This window comes from Centruroides sculpturatus, unplaced genomic scaffold, assembly GCF_000671375.1.
Source record: "Centruroides sculpturatus isolate CEXI.00-Female unplaced genomic scaffold, Cexi_2.0 scaffold3149, whole genome shotgun sequence".
Lineage (NCBI taxonomy): Eukaryota > Metazoa > Arthropoda > Arachnida > Scorpiones > Buthidae > Centruroides > Centruroides sculpturatus.
In genome coordinates, this window is record NW_019387240.1 from 1 (window position 1) to 12,648 (window position 12,648).

The 12,648-nt window shown below is 30.3% G+C and overlaps 1 pseudogene; it reads right to left on the reverse strand.

Annotated features, from left to right (window-relative positions):
* Positions 1–213: 213 nt before the first annotated feature.
* On the reverse strand, positions 214–10,934 carry LOC111616297 (annotated as a pseudogene).
* Positions 10,935–12,648: the final 1,714 nt, after the last annotated feature.

Consider the following 12,648-nt stretch of genomic DNA (forward strand, 5'->3'; position numbering starts at 1 on the left):
CATAGTTACTGCAGCTTCCATCTTGGCTTCTCCTGGTCATGTCCAATCGGCAAATATCAGACAAAAGAGAACATACGATGTTTTTCCAATCTATACTTATCTAATTAAAATATTTACTTTTTAAGATGTTTGTCTGTTTAATTAAAACTATATATATAATAATCATTGATTATTGTTTATCTTAATTACTGAAATATTTACATTTCAACAAACCTTCAACTTTCATTAAGTGTCTTTCGATAGCGGCGACGCACGAAGCGCACGTCATACCCGTCACTCTGAGGTAACACTTTTCAAGATCATCGCTTCCGCTAATTGCAGGTATATTTATAGATTTTGATTTATGAGAATCTCCTGAAAAATAATAATCAATCATCAATTGTGTAAATCATTAAAAATCTTTATTAAACAAAATAACAAAAATAATATTTATAATTCAAACTGAAAGAAGAAACTATCGAAATTATTTTTACACAAATTACATATGTTAGATAAAGACTATGATTAGCTGAATAGTTATCCACTATAAACTGTAGTCTTTAAGATAAATCTGAACTATACTGCTTTAAAACAGTGATTTCCAAAGAAGGTGTTACCACATTCTTGAAGGTGGTAGAAGACTTGAGAAATACTGGAAGGTAAGGGCAGTATAGTTGTTGAAAGACAAGCACAAATATTCATTTCAAAACAAACAAAAAATATAAGAAATAAATGAAACAATTGCAATATAAGAAATAAACTCAATAGTTAGTCGTTAATAATAGCACTTAATTAACCTGATTAATTACAGCAACTGTTTGATTTATTATTAATACATCATGCTTACTGATGTTTATATATGTAAATATAAGAAATAGCACTGAAAGGGGATAGTCCAAAATTTGGAAAACAGTGCTTTAAGATGAATAATTTGTGTAAGAAATGACTGATTAATTTTACTAATACAATGACTTATTAATAAAAATATACTGTATATGCAAAATTACTCTCATTTCTACACATATTCTGTTGAAACAGTTACACCAAATGTTTGGTGTAACTGTTACACCAAATGTTTGGTGTAACTTACGCCAATAGCAATTCTTCGGCATAATCATTCAACTGTTATCATGCTGAAAAATGTTTACACAAAAATATAAAGCTATCTTACAAAAACTTATTAAATATTTCTTCTTATTAATTAATTGTATTAAATTTTGAATTTAGATCCAAATATTTTAAGCAATTATGGTTTCAATCTTGACAATACTTAATTAAAATATATCTTATCCTATCATAAAGCTACTTCAAATTTTCAATATAAAAGTAACAAGGCTTTATACATGGTAGAGTCAAAAATATACCAAACTTTTAATATAACTATTATTATTGGGTTGTTTGGAAAGTTCATAGCGATTTTTGATAGCCAACATTTGAGACACTGATCGACGTGAAAATGATTAGAAATATACAAACCAATGAATATTACAATAAATGACCTTGAGATGTGTTACAAAAAAACCGTTAAGATTATTCAAATATTGTTTAATTTGTCTCATTGCAAAAGTGGATGCAAACAATGTGTCTTATCGAAACTTGTTTCTTTTTTTTTTTATCATAAAGGAAAAAATGCTGTACAAACAGCAAAAAAGATGTGATGTTTGTGGTGGGAGTGCTGTAGCAGAATCAACTGTTCAAAAGTAGTTTGGAAAATTTAAAGCGGGTAATTTCAGCCTTGAAGATGCTCCCCACTCAGGAAGATCTCCCGTTATTGAAGAGGACCAGATCAAAGCATTATTGGATGAAAACCCTCATTATACAACTCGAGAAATTGCAGACATAATGAAGTCATCAAACAGTACTGTATTTCAACATCTAAAGAAGCTCGGATATGTGAATCGTAACGACATTTGGATACCTTGTGACTTAACAGAAAAGAACTTACTGGATTGCATCTCCATTTGTTATTCTCTTGAAAGACAAAATGAAAATGACCCTTTTCTGAAGCATTTAGCGACAGGTGATGAAAAGTGGATCGTTTATAACATCATCAGCTGAAAACGATCATGGTGTAAGAAAAATGAACCACCATTAAAAACTCCAAAGGCCAGTCTTCATCCAAAGAATGTCATGCTCACAGTCTGGTGGGATTGGAAAGGAATCATGTACTATGAGCTACTTCCACAGAATCAATCAATTGATTCTGATAAGTATTGTTCCCAATTGGATAAACTGAACATGGCAATTAAGTAAAACGTCCGGAACTGGCCAATAGAAAAGGCATTGTGTTTCACCAAGATAATGCCAGACTGCACACATCTTTACAAACACGCCAAAAATTATTGGAACTAGGCTGGGATGTTTTACCTCACCCCCCATACTCACCCAACCTTGTCTCATTAGACTACCATTTGTTCCGTTCTCTGCAAAATTCCCTTCATGATAAAAACTTTGACCTTGGAAGCTTGCAAAAACCACATGGATAAGTTTTTCATGGGAAAAACTGGAAAGTTCTAGAAAGGGGGTATCATGAAGCTCCCCCACAGATGGCAACACGTCATTAAAAACAATGGCACATATGTAATGGAATAAAAATATATTTTTAGTTTTAAAACAGTTTCTTTTATTTCTTTTAAAAATCGCTATGAACTTTCCAAACAAACCAATACATTTATATTACATATGTATTATTCTGTATAGTGTAAACTGTGCTGCTTATTGAGATCTAGCATCTGTACCATTTGTCAAATCATTACTGTGAGTTATTTTTTTAAATGTCTATTTAAGGGCCATAGTTACTGCAGCTTCCATCTTGGCTTCTCCTGGTCATGTCCAATCGGCAAATATCAGACAAAAGAGAACATAACGATGTTTTTCCAATCTCCTTACTCCCTCGATTTTGCTCCATAGACTTATCTGTTCTCTAAAATNTTAAATGTCTATTTAAGGGCCATAGTTACTGCAGCTTCCATCTTGGCTTCTCCTGGTCATGTCCAATCGGCAAATATCAGACAAAAGAGAACATAACGATGTTTTTCCAATCTCCTTACTCCCTCGATTTTGCTCCATAGACTTATCTGTTCTCTAAAATGAAAGAGGAGTTAAAAGGATGCAGATTCCAAAAAGCAGCAAAATAAAGATTAGCAACAAGAGCCATCAAAGATACCACAAAAATAGACTTGTAGGATTGCTTTGACAAGTAGTATAGACTCTGGCAGAAGTGTGTAGGTGCAGAAGGAACTTAATGTGGTGTAAGAGTTTGTATGTGTTGTGTAATGTAACTTATGCCAATTATTTTGTATATTTTTTTACTCTACTCTGCAAATAATAATTTTTTTTTTTAAGAAACATTAATTAAAAATGACTAATTTTATTACATATTTTGTGTAGAAAAATAAAATATATAATAAAATATAGGCAGTTGTGATTTAAGCATAGATTACATTCCTAAAATAAGCAAATTAAGATGAACTGTTCCAATTGAAAGATGCATTCTGTGATTATATAAGTAGGAAGCCTATTCAGTAATAAATAATGTTAATTTTATTTTTAATGCAAACTAATTTGCAAGAAAACTACTAAATTGAGAGGCCATTCCAATTAAACCGAAGCAATTCGTTGGTTTAGAGTCGCAGTTCATTAATATTGTTAAATATTATCGTTGAGAATTCAAAGGTCAAATTAGTTTATTTTATTTTGCAAGAATGAATGAGACATTTTCACTGTCTTTAACATAATTTCATAATAAATAATTTATACATCTGAAATAACCAACAATCGCCTGAAAGCTCAGGCTAGAATTTGGCTAATTAAATGATTATTATAAAGCAATTTGACGCTATGATTATTATATATTCATAGGACTATAAGATGTTTATTATATTTATACATCTGATATGTAAATATAAGAGTATAATAACTTAGATGTTTAATAAGATTGGAGTAATGATGTAACAGTACACTTTTACAAAATTTTTTAATTATGATTACATTGAATCAGTACTCGTTTCATTTCAACAAATCTGGTTACAACACTAGACAATTAATCCAATGATTTGTTCAAAATGCAAACAATCAATGCGCATAAGTTAAATGCTGTGAACTGTGATTATGATGCCATTCTACAAACCAGTAAATCTAACAGAAAATAAGTATTTAAATTGGTAGTGCATAGTATTATGTCACAATCGATTACAAAAATAATTCAAAACATAAAGGAAAATATAGGAGAGTCCTGCAAACTCAACTTAACGTAAACCGAAAAGGTAAAAAGTTACTGAAAATGACAAGTTTTATGGCATGCAATGAATCTAGTTTAAATAGTGAAATTTTTGCAAAGATATTAATTATATGTGCAAATTCATATGTTCCAATAATAACTATTTCTATTTGTAGTTAAATTTTAATTAAAATGAGCAATTATTTATTGTGAGGCCCAGGATTTAAAAAGGCTGAGAATCGAATAATTTCTATTCATTTCAAACCAAAACGATTTTTTTAAAGTTAGGGTTAACTCAAAAAGGAAAAAACAACCGACAAATTTTCTCATAAAAATCGCTCATAAAAACTCCTTTCCCACCACAATACTTCCCTGTAGAAGATGAGTTAACTGTTGTGTCATATTTAGTCACTTCACCCACCATTGGTCAAAGAAGATCATCACCTATGACGTACAGGGAGAGATCTCGAGAAGATATCCCCCCATATAAAAGAAACTGTGAAACCACCGACGGGGGACAAGTTTTCCTGAACTGTGAGTGTGCCCGTGAATCGCCTGCCTCTCGTCGCCACCGTCTTCTAAAGACTTTGATTACGACTTGAACTCGAACTATAGTTACGAGCCCAGGATTCGGACTCCGAGATCGTCCTGAACCCTTCAACTTCTACAACTCGAGGTATTTATGCTACTCGCGATGATATGTAAGCTCTCTCTCGAATATTCCAAACTCGCGGTTAGGGTCGCGACAAATGAACTATACGGATTGAAATTCCCGAGGCAAGGGATCTGTACCTTCGACTCCGTAAATAATTAAGTATGTATAAATGTACGGAATAACCAGAATAAACGAGTATTTTGTTAACGAACTTGGATTGGTGTGCGTTTCTTCCGACATTTTCCACTCCATACTGAACCCGAAGTCCTCGACGAGATCGCTCGTGATAATTCCCCATCCATCCGCGTATCTATCCGCGATAAATTGATAGATTGGTGTCAGATCCTGACAGGTGAAAGAATCTAACGATCCTTTCTCCTAACCCTTTTTTCCCATCCTTTAGACAAGCGAGACCGGACCTCAAGGTCTTGAGTCGAATAAGTGGTAGGAGAGGGACATCCTCGTAAACATCCTACCCCTGATTAGTCTCACATTATTGTGGCATTATCACAATGTCGGGCTGCAATTTTTAATCATATTTTTAATTTATTTAATTTCAATTATATGCTCTCCACCTCAAATTAGTAATGTCTTGTGCGCTTGTATGTACTGTACATAATACTTTTCCTGTTAGCAAGCCCCTGTACATCATACTTTTCCTGTTAGCAATAGTGTCATGCCAGTCATGTATCTAACTCCAATTAGGGAAAATTTTTGAATTGAAATAACATGATTTCCGGTCCGAACTGGAAGTTTGTATATAGTTAATCGTGGCCTCCTGCCCCTAAACTTTCTGTATCTGGTCTCTACTTACATCTATCTATGTCCATTCTCAAGATTTAGGGATGGACAGCAATGAAAATTTACAGGTTTACAATTTTTTCAAATTGCAGCCCAAGAAACAAAAATATTGCCCAATCAGTGGCTAGTTTGGAGTGGGTACATTTGCATTGTGTGTTTTGCAGTGTTACCTTGGAAAAAAGAAGGGTTGTATTCTTTGTTAACATATAGAATTTATGCTATTATCAAGTGTTGTCAGTGAAGAACACTAATTTATTTGATGCTAGTGTTAAGTTATAAAGGTAAAAATTCGATTACACATAAGTTTTTTTTTTAATGACATGACAAGTTTTATGGAATGTCGAGTTACCAAAAGTCAAATTTTAAGGACTCTACTCTAATTTTAAGATACAATAATGTGATTGCAATATATTTATTATCAACTAAAACTTATTTTCTGTTGAGCGTCTTATTAGCTTTTAATAGAAACAGACTGACATTATGCTAGAGTTCACTGTGTTTAATCTATATATGCCCTCCATTTTGATACTGTATATTTGAATTGTTTTATTTTATAATTCTCATCAATACTTATCAACTAGTAATATTTTTGCACTGGTTATTTTTTTACATATCTTTTCATTTTCTTTATTTCTTTTTACTTCTATACATTTTCTTTATATAAAGTACAGTGGAACCCTATTTATCTAGATTATAAAACACAATCCCTATCTCAGAAAGACAGGCATACAAAAAAACCTATAAATGCAAAAAATCGAATAACTCCTAACTAAATTCTTGTCTGAGTGTAACAAGAATAGACTTGTTTCCTGTGAATCAGCATTTGATGTTCATTGTTATGAATTCTGAGGGAGTGTTCTTTGAATTTACTTAATATCTCATTGAACCTTTTCTAATCTTTTTAAGATTTTCAAAAAACTGCTACTTTCCTGTTGAATAAAAATGCTGTGCTTCTCATGGCAGTCAATGTGTTAGTTAACAAGTTTATTGTTTATTACTGCACGAGTTATTATTCACTCAACAATCTAAAGTCTCTATTGTTTAGCCAAGTTTCACTCATCATTAAACATGTGTGAAATACAGTAAACACTGTGAAAATGGCATCTAAAGGAAAGAAAGAAAGTGGTTGTTACATTGGAGAAGAAACTAAAAATATAAAATAAAATGTCTATAAACTGTGTTATTTATATTATTAACAACTTTCCAGATTTCTGGTCATCCAAATCAGACCTGGTCCTCTTTGAGCCAGATAAACGGGGTTCCACTGTAAAAGAATTTGATAAATTTTATATTACCAGTTTTACTATTTTTTACAGTATGTATTTTATAAATTTGTTGAAAGAGGAAATACATAAAGACATTTTTATTTTTAAAAGACTGAATATTTATCAGTGCCAATCCAAACAAAATGTTTGATGAATTTGAGAACATATTCAATTATACAATGAGAAAATATATATTTTTATTTTGAGTTTCTTTAACTTTTAAATGATTCTTGGAATATCACTTATGTGATAAACACTACAATTATCTTCTGAAAATAACCGTAATTAAGGTAATATTATAACTTTTGTAATATATTTGTGAATAAAGAACTACCTTGAACTAAATAATACCTTTTTAATATATTTGTTATAAACTGGAACAGCATATAATAGATACATTTTAAGAGACCATTCAAGTGTGATGTAAATTAAATGCACATGGTACGTAAGTTCCTGATATTATATTTATCTTTTATCCATATTAATTCTAAATCATACGTGAAGAACCTATGACCTTTGAGCTATATGTGACCTTTCATGCAGCCTGATAAAGTATAGATTAATTTTTTAAACTGTCTGATTACATTTAAATACATCTTTCACTTCATAAGTAAACTAAATAAATAAAATATCAAAAAAGCTATAATTTAGAATGAGAATACAATAGATGTTACGAGGATCCAGAAAAACTGGATTACAAAACTGGAAAAACGGAATTAATTTTTACATACGATCATTGTTCAAAAATCATTTTAAAAGTTTTTTTTTACGTACTTTCTTCACTTATAATTGATTCTTAAGTAATTCTATAATTTTTTGGATATAAATTATTTCTGTTAGTTTACACACACTATTTTATATGTATATAAATATAAATACACCCACACGGCAGAATTTGCTTATTAAAATCTCGGATATTGTTATCAGTCATTTAATGCTATCAGAATTAACAAGTCTTAAAATATGCAAGTTAAAATGAACTTAATTATAACTATACATAGTTACCATTATCTTTGAGCAAGTAAACTTTTTAAAGCAGTCTTTTCACATCAACAGCCATACATTAAGGCATTAGCATACTGCTTTGGGGACCAGGAATCAAATCCAGGCAAGCAACCCCAGGAATTTTTAATGGGTGATTCATTCTGGATGTATTGGGTACCCCTCTCTCACTACTCTGTTGCCACTATGGCGGGTCTTAAAAAAAGTCTCCTTAGTACTAACAGGGCAGAATGAGATAGGAAAACAAAAAAATTAACTTAGCAAAAATGAAAATAATTTGGATTATGAGATACCAACTTCCAATGAGAAAAACTGGAGAGGTTAATGTGCTGCCAGGGCTGTGCCAAACAGTTTTGGTGCCTGAGGCAACACTCATAGTTGGTACCTGATTCAACATTAATTATAAAAAAATTCTACAGGCTCATTTCATAGCCATAGGGGCACGTGCCCACTTTCACACTCCCTTAGTGATGCCACTATGTGCTGTAGCTGCATAAGAAAAACAAATTTATATACTGTATTTACTCAAATGTAAGACACCTTTTTTCAGGTTTTAGTATCTCTGAAAATACGGTGATTCAATGGCATCTTAGATTTGATGTAATACTGCATAATTAGCAAAGTCTAGTGCCATACATTTTATATCTCTGTACTAATTTTATTGTGTCATTTTGATTATTTTATTAAACCAATATTTGTAACAATAAATGTTTAAGAGATCAACTTAGCTTGATCTTGCTAGTCTGTTATTGTAATGCCACTTCAATGAAAATTCCAAAAATACTTGTACAGTACTTATTCAAGAAATGTTGCATGAAGAAATGGCACAGAGGATGATTGCATGTAGCAAGATGTGAGCACCAAATCCAATGATAATTCAGAAGAGCCTAGCCTGAAAAGTGACATGGATGTTTCTGGCATTGACACTACAGAAAACAGTGATACACAACTTATTTTATTGTGTAATACAGTGTTTTTCAACCTGTGGGTCGTGACCCTCAGGGGGTCGCAAAGCCTTATACGGGGGATGCGGGTGAAAAAGAAAAAGACAAGTGTTTGTAAGTCCTACACTACAATAAAAAAATCTAAAATTTCAGTTAGAAGGCTGTGCCTGCTTATTTTACAGTACAATTGGTTTTTCAATTGATATTTAAAGAAAGAAAATTAAATACAGTATGTACTTTTTAAAACCACCGATATAGTTTTAATATGGCCCTGGGGGTAGCTGGAATTTTTTAACTTATAAAGGGGTCGTGTATTCAAGAAGGTTGAAAAACACTGGTGTAATAAATAACTGAACAAATTCAAAGTGAACAGAACTGATTCTGTTGGCATAACTTTGTTTCAACTTCTATTTTTTTCAAAAAAAATAAAAGTCCATGAGCAAGTATGTAGAAATTAAGGTGTGCCTTACTTAGATTTGATGGTGTCTTATATTCGGGTAAATAGGTATAGAATAGAGTCCTGATTAACTAAAACTTGTTTAACAAAAATTCAACATTATCTTAGGTGAATTGTGGAAGATTACTTTGTCAATAAAACATAGTACATCACATATTTTATAAAACTTAGCCACTTTAGTGTGGTACATAAAAGAAAAGCAAACAGTTTTAAAAAGAATTTCCACCGGTAACTTCCCATAACATCGTAAATTTTAAAGAAGCTTAAAGCAATTTTAATTGTAATTGCAGGTTTACATTTGCTTTAATAAAATACATTTTAATATATTTTTAAATAAAATTAAAGGTGTTTTATTATATAATTTCATTACATTTGATAAGTAAGTCTAACCTAAAAATGAAGTATATCATACACATTAATAGATCCAGGTTCTCAAATATTTCTTTAATGTCTGTATGAGTACATTTTAGCTATAATACTGCATCCCATTTACAGATAATTTAATCTAATTCAGTTCTGATGTAATAATTCTGCTGTAGATAATTTTGACAGTGTGCAGGCTTCTTATCTACATTTTTCAGACTTGCATAATGATTATACTTACTTACTATTATAACCAAATAAATGATTAATTAATGATATGATTTTAATTTTACATTAAAAAGTTTTAAAAATATACTTACTTGCAACCAAAATTCCTAAATCTACTTTATCTTTTGACGGAGAATGATTTTTACTTTTTAACTTTAAAACTTGATTAGGAAGAACACCATTAATTTGAGCACTATCATTTATAACATGACATTTAAATCCCATATCTTCTATTTTATCAGCAACTTGCACTGCAGATATCACAGATGATTGGTACTGAAGATGTCCCTTACGTTCAGCAAGAGATACTTCAATATTAATAACACCCGGAATAACTGATATATTACTTTCTATATTTTTTACACAAGACATGCAGGTCATTCCTTCTATTGCCAGAATGGCATTACTATTTACTGCTTGTAAATTTGGTTTTGATAATGAAGCTTCAAAACCCATATCATCTATTGTGGTCCTCAGTTCTTCAGGATTAATGACAGAAGGATTATATTCAATTGCGGCGAGTTTTTTCTCGAGCGACACGTTAACGTTCAGAACACCCGCTTTAGTTTTTACGTTTTCTTCGATATTGCGAACACAAGAATGACACGTCATACCTTCTATATATATAATAATTGTAACTACTTGGTTGTACGGAAGTTCTTTCTGTATCGGAAGACTACTAACGAAACCCATCTCATCAATTTTTGAGCATAGCATTTCGGGACTTGTCAGCGTCGAATCAAATACAACAGTTGCTAATTTTTCTGCGAGAGAAACTTGTATTCTTTCAACACCTTCCATCTGAGATATATTTCCTTCAATGTTTTTAACACAAGAATTACACGTCATACCTTCCACCTGAATGGTTACTTTTCTAATATTGGAAGAATTGTTTGACAATCTTGCTATAAAACCCATATCTTCAATAGCACTAATCAATTCAGCACTGGTAATGACACTGCTATCAACTGTTACATCTGCTTGCTTATTTTCTAAAGAAACCTAAATAGATACAATAAAATTTCAATATAAATTCCCAGGAAATTAAAGAGAAATAGCATATATCCTTGGCAATTTTCCAAGGAAAAAAAATACATTATATATAGTAGTTTAAAATACATTAATTATAACATACTTTATATATAATAAGTATAGCTATAATATTGCTATTAATCAAAACATATGCTGTTAATAAAAAAATTTAATAAATTTACATAAAATAATTAAAAACTTAATATTTTATGCTAAAAATGCAATTTTTTATAGTTTGTATTTTTATACAAAGGAATTCTGTATATAATATAATATATTAACTTTTGTATGTTTTATTATTCCAAAACATATATATTTGCCAATACATTTTAATAAATTTAGGATGTTTTTAGTTTCATCACATCCTTCAACGTAAATTTTTATCATCTCTGAATCATTTCCTTTGAAAATTACTAAGTGGAAAACATTCAACACAATTAAAAATAGTAACAAAAGATGGGAAAACACTTGTGAATTCCATGTTGACCTTTCTCTCTTCCAGGAAAATTCTCTCCATTTTTGAAAAATTTAGAGGAAGGTCAAAATACTACTTGTTTAATGTTAAATTACAGGATATTGCATAATGCATTTACATTTTCTTTTAAAAATCATTTCATAATCTTTTTCTTTTAATTTAAAGCAGCATTTAGTTTACAGACCTTACCTACTAATTCTCTCCAGAGATTAAAAGTTTATAAAATTTTTACGAGAGATTATATGCTTTAATCTCATTACATAAACATTGATTTTTATCAGCATTTATGTAATAAGCTTAAGATATTTAAGTTTAGATAATTATTTATTCACTCTTAAACTGACTATTGTAATATCGGAAAAGAAAAAATAAAATAAATACATATTTAAATCACTAATTTTAATTATGTATTAAAGCTTTTTGTAGAAAATACTCTGTTAATTAAATAAAAACTAAATTTGTATGCATCTAAATTGCAATAAAAAAGTTTGTTTATTAATAAATTATTGAAAAGTATTAAAATATCAAACTATGATGTATAACCCAGTGAAATTCTATTAATATAACAGCTATTAAACTAATTATTCGACTAACTGTAGTAATTCCAGGGCCTCATCTTAGCTAAATTTAATAACACTAAAGATTTTGGTATCCAACAGAAGGCTTGTGTCACATATTGAAACATGCAAATGCTTAAGAGATTATCCAATATATTTATGCATGATTCGACTGTGAATATTGCATGTAAGCCTCCCGTTACCTTGGGTATCAAAACTGGTATTATCAAAAGTAATTCAGACTAAACTCCTGTTGTATTTTACTCATTTTTACTGCAATTTACAGTAAATTGATTTAGGAATCCAAAAAAACAATAGTAATAAATGGAACAATCTAGGACTCTGGGAATCTAGGAAATGTAATGGTGTCATCCATTATTATACTAACATTCAAAAGTAATTTAGATCAGTGCATAATAATGAAAGTTATTTCCAAACTTAAGCCAAATATTGTTGCTTTTTTGGACTATATTTACACTGTTTTTTTTAAATTAATATCAAAATTTGACTTAAATATATGGCTAAAAAAGTCCAATATCTGGCTTTAGGCTTTGATATGTATATGCATAACAGTTATTTGTTTATAATGTTTTTTGATATTTAACTGCAGTATGAAACAAACACAATAAAATAAAATCTCTTCTTCCACTATTCTAGTTATGAAAATTATC